This window comes from Balaenoptera physalus (assembly GCF_965194825.1).
Source record: "Balaenoptera physalus genome assembly, chromosome: 20".
Taxonomy (NCBI): domain Eukaryota; kingdom Metazoa; phylum Chordata; class Mammalia; order Artiodactyla; family Balaenopteridae; genus Balaenoptera; species Balaenoptera physalus.
Window position 1 is genome coordinate 61,509,989 of NC_138901.1, and position 22,295 is coordinate 61,532,283.

Genomic DNA, 22,295 nt, shown 5'->3' on the forward strand with positions numbered 1-22,295 from the left:
TGGATGAATGGAAAAACAAAACATGGTCTGTACATACAACGGAATATTATTCAACCTTAAAAAGGAAGGAAATTCTGACACCTGCTACAGCACGGATGAAGCTTGTGGACAGTATGCTAAGTGAAATAACTGAGACAGAAGAGGACAAATACTGTATGATTCTCCTTATGTGAGTTACCTAGAGTCATCAAATTCATTGAGACAGAAAGTAGGATGGTTGGGGCTTCCCTGGTGGCGCAGTGGTTGAGAATCTGCCTGCCATTGCAGGGGACACGGGTTCGAGCCCTGGTCTGGGAAGATCCCACATGCCGTGGAGCAACTAGGCCCGTGAGCCACAACTACTGAGCCTGCGCGTCTGGAGCCTGTGCTCCACAACAAGAGAGGCCGCGATAGTGAGAGGCCCACGCACCGTGGTGAAGAGTGGCCCCCACTTGCCGCAACTAGAGAAAGCCCTCGCACAGAAACAAAGACCCAACACAGCCATAAATAAATAAATAAAAATTAAAACAGCCTTACTGGGGTTTACGTACCATAAAAAAATTCACTCTTTAAAAAAAAAAAGAAAAGAAAGTAGGATGGTGGTTCTGGGGGTGGGGGGAGGGGGACAGTGGCGAGTTAGTGTTAAGTAGCTATGGAATTCAAGTTTGGGAAGATGAAAAAACGTTCTGGAGATGGAAGGTAGTAATGGTTGCACAACAGTATGAAAGTAGGAAGTGCCACTGAATTGTACGCTTAAAATGGTTTAAATGGTAAATTATATGTTATGAATATTTTATCGTAACACAAAAAAATCTATGGCTGTGCTCAAGAGCAAAACGGGAAAGCATACAAGTCAGAAGCTGGGAGGGGGCTGTGGGCCGCTGAGGTAGGTGTATGACCTCATGCCCCAGCCAGGGTGGTGTGGAGTGGTGTCAGGGGGAAGTTATCTAATCTGGTTAGCTAGGAATTCGACCACTGATGGACTGCTAACTCAATGAAAACTGGGACTAATAAACTCTGCCCGCCGGTCCAGAGACACAAGATGGAAGTTGTCTCAGCCATGACTCTCGCTGGGAAATCAGGAGACTAAATCAATAAATAATTCTCCCATGAAAACTCAGCATCTCGGGCCTGTGTGTTCAGAGTTTGCTCCACGCTGCGTTTGTGGTGTGGGAAATCCCTGTGCTGAAGGGTAATGTAATAAAATCGCTCTTGGGCTCTGCTGGCTCTGGGGTGTTCAGAAGAAGCAAACGGAACACACTGGAGGGACCCTTGACAACTCAGGCTGCCAGGAGTCCCAAAGGAAAATAAAGTCCCTCTTGTAATCCCATATTACAAAATGCACAGGGAAATGATTCATGGTGAATGAAAGTCAACAGAAAAAGGAAACATGAAAACTACAGCCCAAAAATGTAATTGAAAAATAATCTGAAGGAGAACCCAGTGTGACACGAAGAAGAAAGAAAGGTATTAAAGAGTATGAAAAAAAAAAAAAGGTGGAAAGAGAATTGATGAACTGGAAGCCTGTCTAGGTATACTGCCCAGAGCACAGATGGGAAGATACTAGAAGACAGGAAATTTAGAAGACATGGAATATAGATGGAAAAAATTCAACAGACAGTTGGCCCTTGAACAACACAGGTTTGAACTGAGCAGTCCACTTTTACATGGGTATTTTTCAATAAATATATACTGCAGCACTGTACAATCTAAAATTCCTTGAATCGAATTCCTTGAGTCCTTGGATGCAGAGCCGTGGGTCTGGAGGGCTGACTGTATGCAGGTTTTCAGCAGCATGGAGGGTCGGCATCCCTAAACCCCACTTGTTCAAGGGTCAACTGTATATCTAACAAGAGTTCCAAAAAGAGGGAATAAAGATAGTGGGGTAGAAACGATGTTCATATGATAATAGTTGACAATTATCCAGACTTGATAAAAAAAAAAAATCTTCAGATTAAAGAAACACAGGAAACCTAAGCATAATAAATACAAATAAATTCACACTTAGACTCATTGCAGTGAAATGAGGAAACCAAAATATTCAGGAAGAAAAAATAAATGATCAATAATAGAACAACAACTTAAATGGCAGCAGAATTTCTAACAGTATTATCAGAGGCTGGAAGACATGGAGTAACAGCTTCAAAGTAGTGAGGGAAAATAACAGCAACTTAGAATTCTGTTATCAGAAGAGTAAAGATGATGGGAAAAAATTAGCTATATGCTGTTTATAAGAAACATACCGAAAATACAATGAAAAGGTGAGTGATAAAGGATTGAAAGCTATTATATACCAGGCAGATATTAACTGGAAAAAGCCACTATGTTGACATAAGTAACAGATAAAAAAATAATTAAGGCAAAATATGCTGTTAAGGGTAAAAAGGACACTACACATTAATAAAAGGGAAACTTTATCAGAAAGCTGTAGTAATCATATACTGTACCTAACAATTTAGCTTCAAATTATATAAAGCAAAAATTGGTGGAAAACAAAAAGAAATTTACAAACCAGTATAGTGGAAGATTTTAATATTCCTTTCCCAGAACTGACAGATTAAGCAGACAAAAAGTAACAATAGAGACTATTTGGATGGTTACAATTAACAAGCTGATCAAAGGGAGGTGTGTAGAACCCTGAGAATTAAAGAATACTCACGTTTTCAGGTATACATGGAATATTTTAAATAAGTTGACCATATAGTATGCTACCAACCAAGTCCGAACCAATGCCAAAGAATTGATATCCTACAGCCTACATCACAATAAAATTAAAAATCAACAACAACAAAATGATTTAATATGACTGGAAATTTTTTTTTAAATGTATTTTTAAGCAACCAATGAGTAAAGAAGAAATAAGGGAATTTTAGAACCAAATCATAATACAAACATTAAATACGAAGTCTGGAAAACAACAAGTGTTGTGTGGGTAAATGTTTTCTAAGAGGCTCTCAGTGTTGGGCAGGGTGTGTGTGTGTGTGTGTGTGTGTGTGTGTGTGTGTGTGTGTGTGTGTGTGTGTGGGTGCGGAGGGCAAGGAAGGTACGATTTATAGCATTTGCCCATCCATACTGTAAGTATCCCACCAGGTCTGTTTCAAGCTACCAACCAAGGGTGGAGGTGGATTGGGAAGAAATACACAAAATGAACTCTCACAGCCCAAAATGAGCCGGCTACCCTTGGTTCCAGTACACCACTGTAAACAATTGAAATATATCTTTAAATGCACATAAGAAACAAAGAAGAAGGGTTGGAAAAGACTGTACTTAGCATGTAAATCAAAGGTTAGAAAAAGAACAGGGCAGCAGAGTAAACCCAAAGGAATTAGAAGGAAGGAAATAATAAAGATAAGAGAGGAAGTTGATAACATTACAAACAAAGACACAGTCAAGAGGAGTAACAAAAGGAAAAAAATGGCTCTTTTGGAAGGCAAATTAAATAGGCAAACATCTGGCTAACATGATCAGAAGAAGAGAAATTAAAGTAAAAATAAACAATACTCTGAACGGAAAGAACATAATAGAGATGCAGTAGAAAAATAAAAGATAAATACTATGAACAATGCCAATAAACGTGAAAACGCAGATGAAAAGGGCAATTTTCTGGAAAAATATTACAACAAAATTGACTCAAGAAGAGATATGAAATGTGAGCATACACGCTGCTATCAGAGAAACTGAATCAGCCCACCTGCCCCCTGCTGTTCTCCCCAGACATACACAGGCACGATCGCCAAGCCTGGTTGGTTTTACAGGTAACTTCTGTCTTCAAGAGATGGATAATTTTAATATCGTAAAATTGCTTCAGAAAAATAGAAAAAAAATCCACTCAGCTCATTTTATGGGGCCATTAAGCCTTGAGACAAAACTGAAAACATTAGGCTCCTTTCATACATGCACAGAGACAAATGTAAGAAATCACCCATTATTTTTTAAATCTGGCAAAGTAATCTCTTAACTCGTTGCTAATTAAGATTTATCCAAGAATGTAAAGACGCCTTAGAAGGTAGATTAATATCATCATCACATTAACAGATGAAAGGAGAAAGATCATTTCAATAGATGCAGAAAAGACATTTAATACAATCCAGTAATCATTCTTGATTAAACAAAGATACCTCCCTCAAATAAATAAATAAATCCTCTCAAGTAAACTAGGAATAAGTGGGAACTCTCTCAACTTGATGAAGTATGTCTTCAAAAGCCCGTTGCAAATATTGACATTAAATGTCAGACTACAGGTCCTAGCTAACATAATGAGAAAATAAAAGAAAAAGTTAAAAGATTGAAATGTTTATAGCAGCCTTATTCATAATGGCCCCAAATTCAAAACAACCCAATTCTATTGACGTGGAGATGGGATAACAAACTGTGGGAGATCCAAACAATGGAATATTATTCAGTCATACAAGGATGGATTACTGATGCAGGCAGCAATATAAATGAAATTTAAGACAACACTGTGCCGTGCAAAAGCAGCCAGTACCCAAATAAAGTATCCTGTGTGATTCCATTTCTATAACGTTCAAGAACAGGAAACACTGATTGATAGCCGCAGAAAAGCAGACTGTTGGTTGCCTAGGGCTGGGAGGTGGGAACTGACTGCAAAGGAATGTCTTGGAGTGATGAAAATGCTCTATATCTTGATTGGGGTGTTCATTACACAAGTGTGTATAGTTGTCAGAACTAATTGAACTAAATAATTAGGACCTATGCATTTTATTGGTTGATAATTATATCTCAGTTTTAAAAAGCACAATAGACACGAAAAGCTAAAGATTGCAGAAAAGGTATAACGTAATTAGTACAAAGAATACATGTTTACATAGACTACCCAGGAGAATCTGCAAATAAATATTAATACTAATAAGAAAGTTCAGTAAGTTTGCTAGAAATCAATATACAAAAATCAATAGTTATTGTTAAAGGACATTATTAACCATGGCAATAAAACTTTTAAGGTGTCCAGAAGTAAATCTAACAAATGGTGTGTCAGATTTTTATGGAGAAAGCAACAAAACCTTATGGGAGGGGGAAAGAAATAAAGGATTTACTATATTCATGGATGGAAGGGTTCGGTATTTTAAAGACTGCAAATTTCCCCAAACACTAAGTATTTCCTATATGTGAGGCATTTTTCTGAGCCCCACAGTGAGGCTGCGATGGAGACAGTGAGTTAGGGACACAAAAGATATAAAATGCATAATCCTTAAATTCAAGGAGCTTATAATACAACTAAGGAGAAAATCAGTTGACGGTAAAAATTCTAAATTGTACATCCCTTTTAAAGAAGTGGTCCCATTAGTCCAAGGATGGTATCTATTATCAACCAAGTAATGAATTGTACCATCACGCCATAATATATCAATATTGGGATCCCTTACCACAGAAAAATCTCTAGATCCTGAAGTATATTAGAAAAAACTTTAATTTCATAGGATCAATCCTTCTTTTGAAATAGCAACTGACATCTGAATAGATCTACTTTATCCCTGAGCAAACTGAAAATTCATAGAGAAAGACATAATGTCCAATTTTTTTACTTAAAGCGTCATTACCACGTATGAATAATCATGACAGACTTGGAGTTAGTGGAGTCTAGATTAGTGAGTCTTCGCTGTGTTTGCATTTGAGCATGATTTCTGATTTGATAGTTTATCTTTAAATTTATTGATGAAAACAAAGCTACTGCAGAGATGGTGAGGGCGAGTTGACCTGTTCACACTTGATGTAATACATTTTGGGATTTGGGAGCGCCCAAGGCAAGTAGGATTCTAAGTAGTGGTAAGTGTGCATTTTGCCTTCCTAGAGACCCCGAGGGAGATGAAGAATGCTAAACCCTGGCAGGAAGGAGCAACCCAGATATAAAATACGTCAGCTCTGAATGTGTCCACCAGAGCAGAAATTTATTAAAACCCCATTTTAGACCATAAAGCAAATGCATCAATAAAGCAGTAGCTCTCACTAAGCTAAGCCAGGTTTGTTTTGTGTTTTGTTGCAGTAATTTTTTTATGAAAATGTAAGTGGTTGAGCAAACCTGGCTTTAAAAGGAGTATCTCAAGGGCCAGCGCCATGACTGGTTGTAGTATAGTGGGCTCCGCTCGATGCAGAATGGCCAAGTCATCACCCTCCCTGTAAAAACATTTGAGAGGTTTTCACTATGGCTGTGTTGCATTTTCCTCTTCAGAAACCAGCAAGTACCAACTTGGCCTGTAAATAGAATCTCTTTCTTCATAGAGGATGGTCATTTTGGCTGATTCCCAACTGGAAGAGTTTCACTAGATTGGAAAGGAGAGAAAGGCAAGTAGAGGATGAAAGAAGTTTTAAGGAACAAGAGGGTGTTTCAGCTTCTAAAACTTCTTCACCAGCCCAATTACCAGTTGCTGTCTGTAAGGCTAGCTGCCCCCTGCTTTTCATGGAATCCTGCAGTCCTGAAGGATGGTATGACTGTACATTAATTTTCAAATAAGCACACTTCACTGTCAAGGTCATGAAAGACAGGAAGGATGGAGAACTGTCACATGTTGGAGGAGACGGAGGAGATGTGATAACTAAAGACAATGTGGATATTGGATTGAATCCTAGAGCAGAAAAAGCATGTCTATCTATTTCCAGTAGATAGGAAATCCAAGTGAAGTCTGTAGTTCAGTGAATAGCACTGTACACTGTTACATTCTTAGTTTTGATGAATGAATCATGGTTATTTAAGATGTAACTGGTAGTGTGCAGTCTATAGGAAAACACTCTGTATCGCTTTACAGCACATTTTTATTTTTCCTGGACTTTAAAATTCACTAAATAAGGCTAAAATTAAAAGTAAAACATATTCAAGAAATTGTTTGCTGTGTGACAGAAACGCAGTGTGTTTTTCTCCAGTGAAAATGACGGTTGCAGAATGATTATTGCCTGTGGAACCTGATACCAGCTATTATGAAGAAATCCAGGGAACTCGCTTGACTCCTTGAAGGTAAATATGATGTCCTGTACTGGGCTATCTGCTCCCTGTCTCTTCAGGGCATGAGGGGGAAGCTGAAGTATGTCACTGGTGATGCTATTACTCATGACCCACTTCCTACATGGCAATCTATTTACCAGCAGTGTTTTCAGCAAGAACTAGAGTTTGGGGAAGCCAAGAGGCAGGGCACGGAGGTTACACGGAAACCGGAGCTATGGGTCCTGGGTTCCTAGCCTCATGCATATAAGGACAGCTGTCCTTCAGCCTATACTTTGTGGATTGATTTCACTTGGGAAAACAGTTCTATTGCATGAATTTGGCCATGGGGATGGAACGCTTTTTTTTTTTTTTCATAGCGAGGTATTTTATTTTAAATATAGCAGTGTGTACATGTCAATCCCAAACTCCCAATCTATCCCTCCCCCCCACCCTGGTAACCATAAGTTCAGGGAACACTCTTTTTAATCTTTAGCTTTCCTTATGGAAAATCTCAAATGTACACAAAAATAGAATAGTTCAGTGAATCCCCACGTACCCATCATCCAGCCTCAACAGTTAGCAACTCATGGCCATTCTTGTTTTCTTGTTTCATCTACACCATAATCTCTCCCCCACCATCTGCTCTGCAAGATTATTTTGCATTAGATGTCAAATATCACATCGTTTTATCTGTCAACAATACTATATGTATCTCTAAAAGTGTTTTTGTAAAATCAAACATAACCACAACATTATGCTAAGTGAAATATGCCAGTCACAAAAATACAAATACTGTATGATTCCTAGAGATGCTTAGATAAGTCAAAATAGAGACAGAAAGTAGAATGGTGGTCGCCAGGGGCTGGGGGGAAGGGCAATGGGGAGTTAGTGTTTAATGGGGACAGAGTTTCCGTTTTACAAGAGGAAAAGGGCTATGCAGATGGATGGTGATGGTTGCACAACATTATGAATGCATTTAATGCCACTAAACCGTACACTTAGAAATGACGGAGATGGTAAATTTTATGTGTATTTTACTGCAATAAAAAAGAATAGAACAAAAAAAAGAATAGAGCAAAAAAAACTATAAAAAAACTATAACAGTCTTATCATACTGAAAAAAATTAATAATAATGCCTCATCAAATATCCAGGAAGTGTTTACATTTTCCCAATAACTCATAAGTTTTTTTACAGTTAGTTTGTTTAAACAAGATCCGTGCTTTGCATTTGGTTTTTATGTCTCTTAATTGTCACAGAATCTAAAGATCTGCAGAATGTTTCATTGTCTGGGTTTTGCTGATTGCACCATTTGCGGTGTCATGTGACACACGCTTTGCGCTAGAGGCTTTCCTCTGCTCACCCTGCCTTACACACCCTCTTCCACACCAGCTTCTGTTCTGGACCCTGTGACGGGGAACACTCCCCAGCAGGGCTCACATTCATCGCTATGGCTTTATTCCGGCCCACTTGAGACCCACACACCCAGCTGCCTAGTGGAAACCTCGACCTCCGATCTCAGTGAGTCTGTCCAAAACAGAGTCCACTGTCTTCTCTCCCTCCTTCTACCAAACTTCCAGCCCTCCAGTGTCCCTTCTCCTCGGTGAATGGAGCCACAATCTGCACAGAGGTCAAAGTCACAAATGGGGGCGCCATATTGGACTCCTCCCTCTCCTCCACCTCCTCTACCCCATCCTCTTAATTCTACCTGAACCACCTAATGCGTCCACTTCTGCCCAGCGCCAGTGTCACCACCTCAGTTCATGCCACAGGTGTCCCTCATCTGGATGTTATCTGGTATCTCCTCTCCATTGCTGAATATCCCCTAACTGGTTTTCCTGTCATATTTCAAATTACGTTTTCATTCGGCATTTAAAATCATCTTTCTAAAACAGATCTGATCACATTGCTTTGCTAGTTAGAACCCTTCAGTGGCTCTCCATTGCCCTAAGGATAAAATCCAAACTGTAAAACAGGGAAGGCTCTTCAGGATCTGGACCCTCCTTACCTTGGGAGGCTCACTTCCCCCCTACTTCCTGCAGAGCCTCACGCTGCAGCACCCCTGTCATCAAGGGCTCCTTCTGAATCTCTAGATGTGCCTCTAGGCTCTGGTGTGTCTCCCTGTTGCCCTCACACTCTTTCCCCCCACCTGCTCAGCCCGACTTGTGCTGGGATTCCTGCAGGTACGTTCCTCCAGTCCCCCTCGCTGTGACCCCCATAGGTAGTGTTGGTTGTTCCTCCTAGGCCCTCACAGTCCCCAGATTTAGCCCTAAGAGCACTGTCTGTATCTCTCACCACACATAATCTCCTTAAGATCATGTCTTTTACATGCTTTTTATATGCTCAGGACCTGACAGATGCTTAGCACATAGTAGGCACTTAACTAACTGAACTGATGAAGGAATGAAGGAATAAATGAATGAATCAATTAACCAGTGAGTGAAAATGCTCATGTAAATGGTCCAAGCATACCAAAGGCAAGCTAGATAATTACGATTTTCAGAAATTTCTAGCAACAGAAGTCTTTTAGTCTTTTACTATGACTTAGATAATTCAGCACAATCTGTCATTCCCTTTATCTTGCTTGATAAGGCTTTTTTTTTCTTTTTTAATGTAGCAAAGGAAAATTACCTTCAGAACATTTTCCAGATAAATGATGAAGTTAGAACACTGGGCATAGCAGGCTTCTGAGAGTTGATAACGCTTTCGAGATTAAAGAGATTAAACAGGAGATTAGAGAGCTCGAGGACATTCTGGAAACAATCTTAGCTTAAAAAATCAGATGAGATATTAGATTCTTTTCTTTCAACATACCAAAAATGTGTAATGTTCTCCTCTTTGCAGGATAGTCCTACTAATGTGGTGTTTCCATGGCTACTTATAATGCATTTCTCTGTATGAAAGAAAACATGATGTGACTCTTTTTAAAGCTTGCAGTGCACGTGAAAAAAGCTATTTTAGTACCTAACAAGAATGTCCATACTTGTAATGTTTGCACTCTTTTAACAGGCAGGCTCCAATCCTCTTTTGACTTGTCATGGACATGACTATGAAATTCTGCTTCTTTGATGACTGACCTAAAGTGAGAGTCCTCCCACCACCCCCACTGTGGCCTCTCTGTGGGTCAGCGTAATTTAAGAGAAACCACTCTTGTTTGTAGAGATCAGAAAAACGATAGTGACCTTATGATGACCTCTGCCATCCTGGGAGATGATGATGTGATTTTTCAAACCCAGTTCCATGGAATAAACATTGAAAGTTTATGTAGGTTATTAAGTGCCATCAAGAAGAAACATCCTTCACCGGCCTCTTTGCTCGTCCCTCTCCCCCTCCTGTTACAATGCATACACCTTAAGAATGCTACCAGGAGAACCAGGAGAAACAAACCTAAAATCCCCCATGAAGCCCCAGTTTCAAATAACACATCTGTAAGGAACCCCATCTAGTGATGACAAACGCCTTCAGTGTGCACTGGCCAATCAGCACTTGAAAACCATCATCTAGGCAAGGTTCTTTCCATTCTTAGCTGGAGCAATAACAAGAACAGCCACAAATGTCCTAACATCGTGGGAAAAGGCTAGTGGCAAATAAGAAAACGTAAAGCAGGCTTGCTGTCAGTAATTTGTCATAGCCACATAAACAGCAGAGCCTGACTGCATCCTAAGTTATGAGTTGAGTTGAAATCTTAGTTCAGTTATTCCAATTGTACTTAAGGTGATAAATTCATCTCTGAATACAACTTGATCCACGGCCTATTAATTGTGATACGTAATTTTGAAATTGCCATTATTTTCCTTTTTTTTATGTATGAAACTTTTATACTTTATTTTTATTTTTTGAATTTTATTTTATTTTATTTTTTATACAGCAGATTCTTATTAGTCATCAGTTTTATAAACATCAGTGTATACATGTCAATCCCAATCGCCCAATTCAGCACACCACCACCCCCACCCCCCCGCGGCTTTCCCCCCTTGGTGTCCATACATTTGTTCTCTACATCTGTGTCTCAATTCTTGCCCTGCAAACCAGTTCATCTGTACCATTTTTCTAGGTTCCACATATATGCGTTAATATATGATATTTGTTTTTCTCTTTCTAACTTACTTCACTCTGTATGACAGTCTCTAGATCCATCCACGTCTCTACAAATGACCCAATTTCATTCCGTTTGGTGGCTGAGTAATATTCCATTGTATACATATACCACATCTTCTTTATCCATTCATCTGTTGATGGGCATTTAGGTTGATTCCATGACCTGGCTATTGTAAATAGTGTTGCAATGAACATTGGAGTGCATGTGTCTTTCTGATTTATGGTTTTCTCTGGGAGTATGCCCAGTAGAGGGATTGCAGGGTCATATGGTAATTCTAGTTTTAGTTTCTTAAGGAACCTCCATACTGTTCTCCATAGTGGCTGTATCAATTTACATTCCCACCAACAGTGCAAGAGGGTTCCCTTTTCTCCACACCCTCTCCCAGCATTTGTTGTTTGTAGATTTTCTGATGATGCCCATTCTAACTCATATGAGGTGATACCTCATTGTAGTTTTGATTTGCATTTCTCTAATAATTAGTGATGTTGAGCAGCTTTTCATCTGCTTCTTGGCCATCTGTAGGTCTTCTTTGGAGAAATGTCTATTTAGGTCTTCTGCCCATTTTTGGATCAGGTTGTTTGTTTAATATTGAGCTGCATGAGCTGTTTATATATTTTGGAGATTAATCCTTTGTCTGTTGATTCATTTGCAAATATTTTCTCCCATTCTGAGGGTTGTCTTTTCGTCTTGTTTATGGTTTCCTTTGTTGTGCAAAAGCTTTGAAGTTTCATTAGGTCCCATTTGTTTATTTCTGTTTTTATTTCCATTACTCTAGGAGGTGGATCAAAAAAGATCTTGCTGTGATTCATGTCAAAGAGTGTTCTTCCTATGTTTTCCTCTAAGAGTTTTACAGTGTCTGGTCTTACATTTAGGTCTCTAATCCATTTTGAGTTTATTTTTGTGTATGGTGTTAGGGAGTGTTCTAATTTCATTCTTTTACATGTAGCTGTCCAGTTTTCCCAGCACCACTTATTGAAGAGACTGTCTTTTCTTCATTGTATATCCTTGCCTCCTTTGTCATAGATTAGTTGACCATAGGTACGTGAATTTATCTCTGGGCTTTCTATCTTGTTCCATTGATCTATATTTCTGTTTTTGTGCCAGTACCATATTGTCTTGATTACTGTAGCTTTGTAGGATAGTCTGAAGTCAGGGAGTCTGTTTCCTCCAGCTCCGCTTTTTTCCCGCAAGACTGCTTTGGCTATTCGGGGTCTTTTGTGTCTCCATACAAATTTTAAGATTTTTTGTTCTAGTTCTGTAAAAAATGCCATTGGTAATTTGCCAGGGATTGCATTGAATCTGTAGATAGCTTTGGGTAGTAGAGTCATTTTCACAATATTGATTCTTCCAATCCAAGAACATGGTATATCTCTCCATCTGTTGGTATCATCTTTAATTTCTTTCATCAGTGTCTTATAGTTTTCTGCATACAGGTCTTTTGTCTCCCTAGGTAGGTTTATTCCTAGGTATTTTATTCTTTTTGTTGCAATGGTAAATGGGAGTGTTTCCTTAATTTCTCTTTCAGATTTTTCATCATTAGTATATAGGAATGCAAGAGATTTCTGTGCGTTAATTTTGTATCCTGCAACTTTACCAAATTCATTGATTAGCTCTAGTAGTTTTCTGGTGGCATCTTTAGGACTCTCTATGTATAGTATCATGTCATCTGCAAACAGTGACAGTTTTACTTCTTCTTTTCCAATTTGTATTCCTTTTATTTCTTTTTCTTCTCTGATTGCCGTGGCTAGGACTTCCAAAACTATGTTGAATAATAGTGGCGAGAGTGGACATCCTTGTCTCGTTCCTGATCTTAGAGGAAATGCTTTCAGTTTTTCACCATTGAGAATGATGTTTGCTGTGGGTGTGTCATATATGGCCTTCACTATATTGAGGTAAGTTCCCTCTATGCCCACTTTCTGGAGAGTTTTTATGATAAATGGGTGTTGAATTTTGTTGAAAGTTTTTTCTGCATCTATTGAGATGATCATATGAGTTTTTTTCTTCAACTTGTTAATATGGTGTATCACATTGATTGATTTGCATATATTGAAGAATCCTTGCATCCTTGGGATAAATCCCACTTGATCATGGTGTATGATTCTTTTAATGTGTTGTTGGATTCTGTTTGCTAGTATTTTGTTGAGGATTTTTGCATCTATATTTATCAGTGATATTGGTCTGTAATTTTCTTTTTTTGTGACATCTTTGTCTGGTTTTGGTATCAGGGTGATGGTGGCCTCATACAATGAGTTTGGGAGTGTTCCTTCCTCTGCAATTTTTTGGAAGAGTTTTAGAAGGATGGGGGTTAGCTCTTCTCTAAATGTTTGATAGAATTCACCTGTGAAGCCATCTGTTCCTGGACTTCTGTTTGTTGGAAGATTTTTAATCACAGTTTCAATTTCATTACTTGTGACTGGTCTGTTCATACTTTCTATTTCTTCCTGGTTCAGTCTTGGAAGGTTATACCTTTCTAAGAATTTGTCCATTTCTTCCAGGTTGTCCATTTTATTGGCATATAGTTGCTTGTAGTAGTCTCTTAGGATGCTTTGTATTTCTACGGTGTCTGTTTTAACTTCTCCTTTTTCATTTCTGATTTTATTGATTTGAGTCCTCTCCCTCTTTTTCTTGGTGAGTCTGGCTAATGGTTTATCAATTTTGTTTATCTTCTCAAAGAACCAACTTTTAGTTTTATTGATCTTTGCTATTGTTTTCTTTTTTCTATTTCATTTATTTCTGCTCTGATCCTTATGATTTCTTTCCTTCTGCTAACTTTGGGTTTTGTTTGTTCTTCTTTCTGTAGTTCCTTTAGGTGTAAGGTTAGATTGTTTATTTGATATTTTTCTTGTTTCTTGAGGTAGGCTTGTATAGCTATAAACTGCCCACTTAGAACTGCTTTTGCTGCATCCTGTAGGTTTTGGATCATCGTGTTTTCATTGTCATTTGTCTCTAGGTATTTTTTGATTTCCTCTTTGATTTCTTCAGTGATCTCTTGGTTATTTAGTAATGTGTTGTTTAGCCTCCATGTGTTTGTGTTTTTTACGTTTTTTTCCCTGTAATTTATTTCTAATCTCGTAGCATTGTGGTCAGAACAGATGCTTGATATGATTTCAATTTTCTTAAATTTACTGAGGCTTGATTTGTGACCCAAGATGTGATCTATCCTGGAGAATGTTCCATGTGCACTTGAGAAGAAAGTGTAATCTGCTGTTTTTGGATGGAATGTCCTATAAATATCAATTAAATCTATCTGGTCTATTGTGTCATTTAAAGCTTATGATTCCTTATTTATTTTCACTTTGGATGATCTGTCCATTGGTGTAAGTGAGGTGTTAAAGTCCCCGACTATTATTGTGTTACTGTCGATTTCCTCTTTCATAGCTGTTAGCAGTTGCCTTATGTATTGAGGTGGTCCTATGTTGGGTGCATATATATTTATAATTGTTATATCTTCTTCTTGGATTGATCCCTTGATCATTACGTTGTGTCCTTCCTTGTCTCTTGTAACATTCTTTATTTTAAAGTCTATTTTATCTGGTATGAGTATTGCTACTCCAGCTTTCTTTTGATTTCCATTTGCATGGAATATCTTTTTCCATCCCCTCACTTTCAGTCTGAATGTGTCCCTAGGTCTGAAGTGGGTCTCTTGTAGACAGCATATATATGGGTGTTGTTTTTGTATACATTCAGTGAGCCTGTGTCTTTTGGTTGGAGCATTTAATCCATTCACGTTTAAGGTAATTATCAATATGTATGTTCCTATTGCCATTTTATTAATTGTTTTGGGTTTGTTTTTGTAGGTCCTTTTCTTCTCTTGTGTTTCCCACTTAGAGAAGTTCCTTTAGCATTTGTGGTAGAGCTGGTTTGGTGGTGCTGAATTCTCTTAGCTTTTGCTTGTCTGTAAAGCTTTTGATTTCTCCATCAAATCTAAATGAGATCCTTGCTGGGTAGAGTAATCTTGGTTGTAGGTTCTTCCCTTTCATCACTTTAAGTGTATCATGCCACTCCCTTCTGGCTTGTAGAGTTTCTGCTGAGAAATCAGCTGTTAACCTTATTGGAGTTCCCTTGTATGTTATTTGTTGTTCTTCCCTTGCTGCTTTCAATAATTTTTCTTTGCCTTTAATTTTTGCCAATTTGATTACTATGTGTCTTGGCGTGTTTCTCCTTGGGTTTATACTGTATGGGACTCTCTGTGCTTCCTGAACTGGGTGGCTATTTCCTTTCCCATGTTAGGGAAGTTTTCGACTATAATCTCTTCAAATATTTTCTCGGGTCCTTTCTCTCTCTCTTCTCCTTCTGGGACCCCTATAATGCGATTTTTGTTGCGTTTAATGTTGTCCCAGATGTCTCTTAGGCTGTCTTCATTTCTTTACATTCTTTTTTCTTTATTCTGTTCTGCAGCAGTGAATTCCACCATTCTGTCTTCCAGGTCACTTATCCGTTCTTCTGCCTCAGTTATTCTGCTATTGATTCCTTCTAGTGTAGTTTTCATTTCAGTTATTATATTGTTCATCTCTGTTTGTTTGTTCTTTAATTCTTCTAGGTCTTTGTTAAACATTCTTTGCATCTTCTTGATCTTTGCCTCCATTCTTTTTCCAAGGTCCTGGATCATGTTCACCATCATTATTCTGAATTATTTTTCTGGAAGGTTGCCTATCTCCACTTCATTTAGTTGTTTTTCTGGGGTTTTATCTTGTTCCTTCATCTGCTACATAGCCCTCTGCCTTTTCACCTTGTCTATCCTTCTGTGAATGTGGTTTTTGTTCCACAGGCTGCAGGATTGTAGTTCTTCTGGCTTCTGCTGTCTGCCCTTTGGTGGATGAGGCTATCTAAGAGGCTTGTGCAAGTTTCCTGATGGGAGGGACTGGTGGTGGGTAGAGGTGGGTGTTGCTCTGGTGGGCAGAGCTCAGTAAAACTTTAATCCGCTTGACTGCTGATGGGTGGGGCTGGGTTCCCTCTCTGTTGGTTGTTTGGCCTGAAGCAACCCAACACTGGAGCCTACCTGGGCTCTTTGGTGGGGCTAATGGCGGATTCTGAGAGGGCTCACGCCAAGGAGTACTTCCCAGAACTTCTGCTGCCAGTGTCCTTGTCATCACAGTGAGCCATAGCCGCCCCCCACCTCTGTAGGAGACCCTCCAACACTAGCAGGTAGGTCTGGTTCAGTCTCCCTGGGGTCACTGCTCCTTCCCCTGGGTCCTGATGCACACACTACTTTGTGTGTGACCTCCAAGAGTGGAGTCTCTGTTTCCCCCAGTCCTGTCGAAGTCCTGCAATCAAATCCCACTAGCCTTCAGATTCTGATTCTCTAGGAATTCCTCCTCCTGTTGCCAGACCCCCAGGTTCGGAAGCCTGACGTGGGGCTCAGAACCTTCACTCCAGTGGGTGGACTTCTGTGGTATAAGTGTTCTCCAGTTTGTGAGTCACCCACCCAGCAGTTATGGGATTTGATTTTATTGTGATTGCGCCCCTCCTACCGTCTCATTGTGGCTTCTCCTTTGTCTTTGGATGTGGGGTATTTTTTTGGTGAGTTCCAGTGTCTTCCTGTTGATGAATGTTCAGCAGCTAGTTGTGATTCTGGTGTTCTCACAAGAGGGAGTGAGAGCACGTCCTTCTACTCCGCCATCTTGGTTCAGGAACCATTATTTTCTAAATAGTCTAAAATTGCTCTTTTGATTTTTTCCTTGCCCTGGGTTATTTAGGAAAGTTGTAAAGGGCCACAAAGTTTTGTGTGTGTGTGTGTTTATACTAGTGTTAACACGTTTTAAAGTGTTATTCCTGCATTTTGTGCCTGTATAATTCCTATAATTTGGAATTTATTAAAATGTTTGTGTCCTCTAATCTGATTGGTACTTGTAAATACTTCATGACATATGATGTAGTCTCTTTCAAGAATTAGGTTTTTTTTTAAATTTACATTGCTTTTTGAACTTAGTAACAATGATCGCTTAAATGTTGCCATTTTTATGCTTTCATTATGCATCACCGTTCTTTTATGCATTAGTCTCTTATTCTTCAATTCTCTGCTATGGCTCATTTCTAGTGAGCAGGACATTTTTGGTCATTTTTTTTTTAGGACTGGCATATATGAGGCATATTTTCTGCATCCCCAAATATATCTAAGAAAGTCTCTGTCACATTTGCACATACAAAATACTGGCTTGATGTAAAACACTTGAGCTACATTTTTTCCAGCAGAATTATGTTTTAATTGCTTTTTTTAATTTTGGTGTTTATGTTTGTGGGGGGAAAATGTGCCTAATTTTTTCCCGTTATATTTAAATTCCTTGAAATTAGAATTTTAATTCAGATAATCTATGCTTACTTTTATTAAATTCGCCTAACATTAATTTTGTCCTTTGATTTAAATATGTAAATCTTTCTCCCATAAAAAATTCGTGCATAATTTTTTCATTATTGCTCCTCTTTACTGCTCCTTCTTTCCTGTTGGAAATATTTTTGTGTGTATATGAGATCTCTCGATTTTCTCTTCAGAATCTCTCTTCTATAACTCTTAGGCATATTTTTAATTAATAGGTATATTAGGTATATTTTTAATTAATAGGCTTTTTTTAGCAGCTTTCTGTTTTCAGAAAAAACTGAGAGGAAACTAGAGTTCACAGGTGCTCCTCATACTTCTCCTAATTACCCCAGTTACCATTATTAACATCCTGAGTTACTGTGGTCATTTGTGACAATCAACGAGCCAATATTGGGACTTCCCTGGTGGCGCAGTGGTTAAGAATCCGCCTGCCAATGCAGGGGACAGGGGTTCGACCCCTGGTCGAGGAAGGTCCCACATGCCGCGGAGCAACTAAGCCCACGTGCCACAACCACTGAAGCCCTCGCACTCCAGGGCCCGTGCTCCACAACAAGAGAAGCCACTGTAATGAGAAGCTCGTGCACCGCAACGAAGAGTAGTCCCTGCTCGCCGCAACTAGAGAAAGAAAGCACGTGCGCAGCAACGAAAACCCAATGCAGCCAGAAAAAAAAAAAAGAGCCAATATCAATACATTATCATTAACTAAAGTCTACAGTTTACATTAGGGCCATCTCTCAGTGGTACACATTCTACAGATTTTGATAATATAATGTATAATGACATGTAGTTCACCATTATGGTAACCTGCAGAATAATAGATTCATTTCCCTAAAAACCCTCTGTTCTCTACTTATTATTTTTTCCTTGTACTCCCCAAACCTTTGGCAACTTTGATCTTTTTATTGTCTCCATAGTTTTACCTTTTTGAGAATGTCATATAGTTGGGATCATACAGTATGTCGCCTCTTCAGACTGGTTTCTTCACTTAGTAATACACATTTAAGGCTCCTCCATGTCTTGCATGGGTGATAGTTCACTTCTTTTTAGTACTGAATAACATTCCATTGTCTGGATGGACCACAGTTCACCTACTAAAGGACATCCTGGTTGCTTCCAGTTTTGGCAATTATGAATAAGGCTTCTGTAAACACCTGTGAACAGGTTTTTATGCGGACATGAATTTTCAACTCATTTGTATAAATACCAACGGGTACAATCACTGGACCATCTGGTAAGAATATATTTAGTTTTGTAAGAAGCCGTCAGTTCCACTTTGGAAGTGTCTTCCAAAGTGGCTCTATCATTTTGCATTCCCAGTAGCAAAGAATAAGGGTTCCTGTCGCTCCTCATCCTCACCAGCACTTGGTATCGTCAGTGTTCTGGATTTGGGGCCATTCTAATAGGTGTGTAGTGGCATCTCATTGTTTTAATTTACATTTCCCCTGTGACATATGAAGTTGAACATCTTTTCTCATGCTTATTTGCTATCCATATATCGTCTCTGGCAAGGTATCTGTTCAGATCTCTTACCCATTTTTAATGGGTGGTTTTCTGATTTTTCAATTTTGAGAGTTCTTTATACATGTTGGATACTGGTCCTTTATCTGATTTGTGTTTTGCAAAGATTTTCTCCTAGATTGTGGTTTGTCTTTTTATTCTCTTCATAGTGTCTTTTTTGCAGAGCAGAAGCTTTTAAATGATGTTGTATCTAAGAAGTTATCATCAAACCCGAGGTCACCTAGATTTTCTCCTATGTTATCTTCCAGGAGTTGTGTAGCTGTACATTTTACATTTATTTCTACAATCCATTCTGCGTTAATTTTCTGAAAGGTGTAAAGTCTGTGTCTAGATTCATTTTTTTTGCATGTGGATGTCCAGTTGTGTCAGCAATATTTCTTATATATTTTTTCAAGTAATTTTTTTCAATTTATCCTGTTAGTTCTCAAACTTGTTGAACTTTTCCTTTAAGTCACAGTGAAAAGGGCCATGAACCCACAATTGGCTAAGTTACCTCCATCATTGTAGAACAGAAGTTTGGATTAGAAGATAAGTTGTTATGAAAAAAAATGGAATAAAGTACACCAAAGAAGATACATTTCTTGCTTCCCTGTATCTGTGGTCTGAGAATCATACCTGCTACACTTTCTGACCAGTTGTGTACCATTACTTATTTCTGAGACAGAGATTTCTAATGCCATGTAACATCATGCTTTAAATCAGCACTAAGTGCATATTTCTATATTTCTTAACTTGGCAAATGAGGTGGTTCATTTGAAAAAGGTGGGGTTTTTGGTTTGATTATTTTTTTTTTCATGGCATGATTCTCAACAGCAATCTTTAAGTAGTTCTTAAGCAAATTCAAACTTTCCTGACACTAAATAATGGATATATACTGAAGTCGTACTATTCTCTAATAGTACAAATATTTCATAATTTCTTGATAAAATAATAATCTGTATTAAGTACTGATTTTTCTGTCAATTCTTAAAATACCTTAAGGTACCTAAGCTCAGTGTGTTCATCTTCTCATTTTTAAGGAACAAATTAGTTTGAGTTCAAATGAAAATAGGACAAAATTAAAACAAAATAGGACATTTGACCCATTTTAAAAGCAGCAGCCTAGTAAATAAAGGCAGGCATGGTAAATAAAGGTCTCCAGCTACCTTCTCTATAAAACAATGGATGGAAGTGATGAATGAAAAAAAATTTTCCTGTTTGGCTTTTTCTAAACTCTCTTCAGCTTTCCAGCATTTGTACCAAATTCACCCTAGTTATAATTTGAAGGGGACAGTCATGGAAAAGTTCTGAGAAGTGTCATCAAGTTCGGTTCCTAACTGAGACACATTTTTTTCTAATATAGATTTTTTTTCTTATGTTTTCTGTACTTAAAAGCCTCTACTATACAAAGAAAACTTTCTGGTTTACGAGGAAAAAACAAGGAAAATACACATTATTTGAGTTTCTCTTTCACAAAAATGCACATCTCATATGTGCACAGATTCAGACATATACCCTGAAATCTAAAGTACCTGAGTCAAATCATAGTCATTAACACCAAATGCATAATCTGTTTCAAATCAGAAATGTTTTATTTTTACTTTCTTCTCCCACCTCTCACTCCACCATATTTGTATAATTCCCTCTATCCTTTCCACTATGCCACATCCTTTACCTTCTTGAAATCAGGGTGTAAAGTGACCTCTTCCAGAAAACTTTCCCCATATAAGCGTACCCTCCCCTTTACCAGAAGCTCAGCATAAGTTATTTGTCATCCTCCGCATCACTGTTAGACACTGAATTTCAGCTGCAATTTACATGGAATCCATGCTACACTAAATGTTCTACTCTATTCAGTCACATATTCCTTGAAGGCACAGAGGTAGTTTAGATGTCAGGACTTCACGTTCCCAAGGTTAGGGCTACACATGGAGCTTCCAGGAAAACCCCCTTTGGGCTTTCTCTTCTTCCCCTCTTTGCCAGGAACAGGAAATAGTGACCAGAGTATGGTGGCTATACCTTGTGATCCTGAGGATGGAAGCGCTTGTGGCAAGGATGGCTGAACTGAAAGACAAGGTGCGTCCTCCATTCCAACACTGGGCTGTCCACTTCTGCGTATCAGCTAAGGTTCCATCAGAGAAGCAGAATCCCTAGATGGGTGTGTTCTGTTACAGAGTCTGGACCTCAGGCAATCGCAGGAGCAGGTTAAGCAGAATCTGTAAGGCTGTTGTCCTTGCACCCGATGCTGATGCTGGAGGCTGCAGGCAGTGGAGAGAGGAAGATGGAAATGAGGAGGAAGAGAACAAGCGGGACCCACAAGCACAACCCGGAGTCCCTGGGGACAGACTGAACCAGCATCAGATCTCACTGCCTCTGACCTTAGTGGTGTGAATATCCTTTAGAAACTGGGCACCTTTGTCACTGAGCTAAATGGGTACACCTGGCCCAGGTGCAGGTGTCAGAGAAGCTGAAGGCGGATCCAAGAAAAGATGGAGCAGCTGTGGGCCCAGGTGCTGGCTCACCTCGTGTGTGATAAGGTGAGTCAGCAGGTAATGACAACATGTGTGAGCTACACAATGGCTGCAATGGCCCTTCTGTCTCCAAATCTCCCAGAGAACCTCTCTGCGACCCATTCCACCTGGAGATACACAGGAAAGGTCATTCTGGGATTTGTAGTTTAACACAGCCTGGTTGATAGAAAGCCATCACGTTTTGGATTTCTTTACACTTTCTCTTGTCTACACCACCTTATTTGGGACACCATTATCAGCAACCAAAATGTAATTCCTAGCCAATACTGGACCCCTGTAAGTAAATGTTGACCAGTAGTTGAACTGGATAATGAATAAGATGTGTGGATCCAGATGACTTCAACAGAGACTTTTCTTGTCTTGATAATATGTAAGACATCACTTTAAAAAAAAAAAAAACACAGAAAACTTTTTTCTGAAAATCTTAAAGAAAACCATACTTTACTTTGCTGTACACCTGAAACACTGTAAATCAATTATACCTCAATTTAAAAAAAGAAAAGCACACTTCAAAAAGGGAAAATTAAAAGGTCATGGACCTGACAGAAAAGAACAGAAGGAAGGCTCGGAAGGGATGTGGTTATTGTTTAACTGGTCACGAAACTCCTGGCTAAGGGAAATACAGGCTTGTAACCAAAACTCTGAAATGTTAGTTCCAGGATGAAAGAATACTATCACAGTGCCAAGTCTTTTTTAAAAATATGGCTGTTTTGTGTACGGCATAAACTTTTGCAACTTGAGCATCTATGATTTAAGTCAGCTATCATCCTGCTATAGTTGTTCCTTGTCATTTCTGAATTATTTCCATACCACATATGTCAGGTGGATCATCGGGGACTGAGTTAGGCTTCAGGGCAGATTATTGGAGGGGGCAGGATGCTCTCCCAGGGAGAGCCTCAGATTATCATGTGGATTTGACGAGGTTTAGGCTAATCCAATG

General features: G+C 38.9%; 1 protein-coding gene across 12 annotated transcripts in view; it reads right to left on the reverse strand.

Annotated features, from left to right (window-relative positions):
* Positions 1–22,295, reverse strand: part of LOC309650258 (heparan sulfate glucosamine 3-O-sulfotransferase 3A1) — a 442,514-nt gene that overhangs the window by 406,694 nt on the left and 13,525 nt on the right. For 9 of the 12 annotated variants that reach the window (XR_014257467.1, XR_014257468.1, XR_014257469.1 and 6 more), the window contains one exon: positions 20,844–21,082. The gene's annotated coding sequence lies outside the window, so the exon portion shown is untranslated. Of the gene's footprint in view, positions 1–5; positions 6,112–20,843; positions 21,083–21,346; positions 21,463–22,295 lie in introns of those variants that run through there. The other 3 variants (XR_014257471.1, XR_014257477.1, XR_014257478.1) reach the window with 3 other exon arrangements.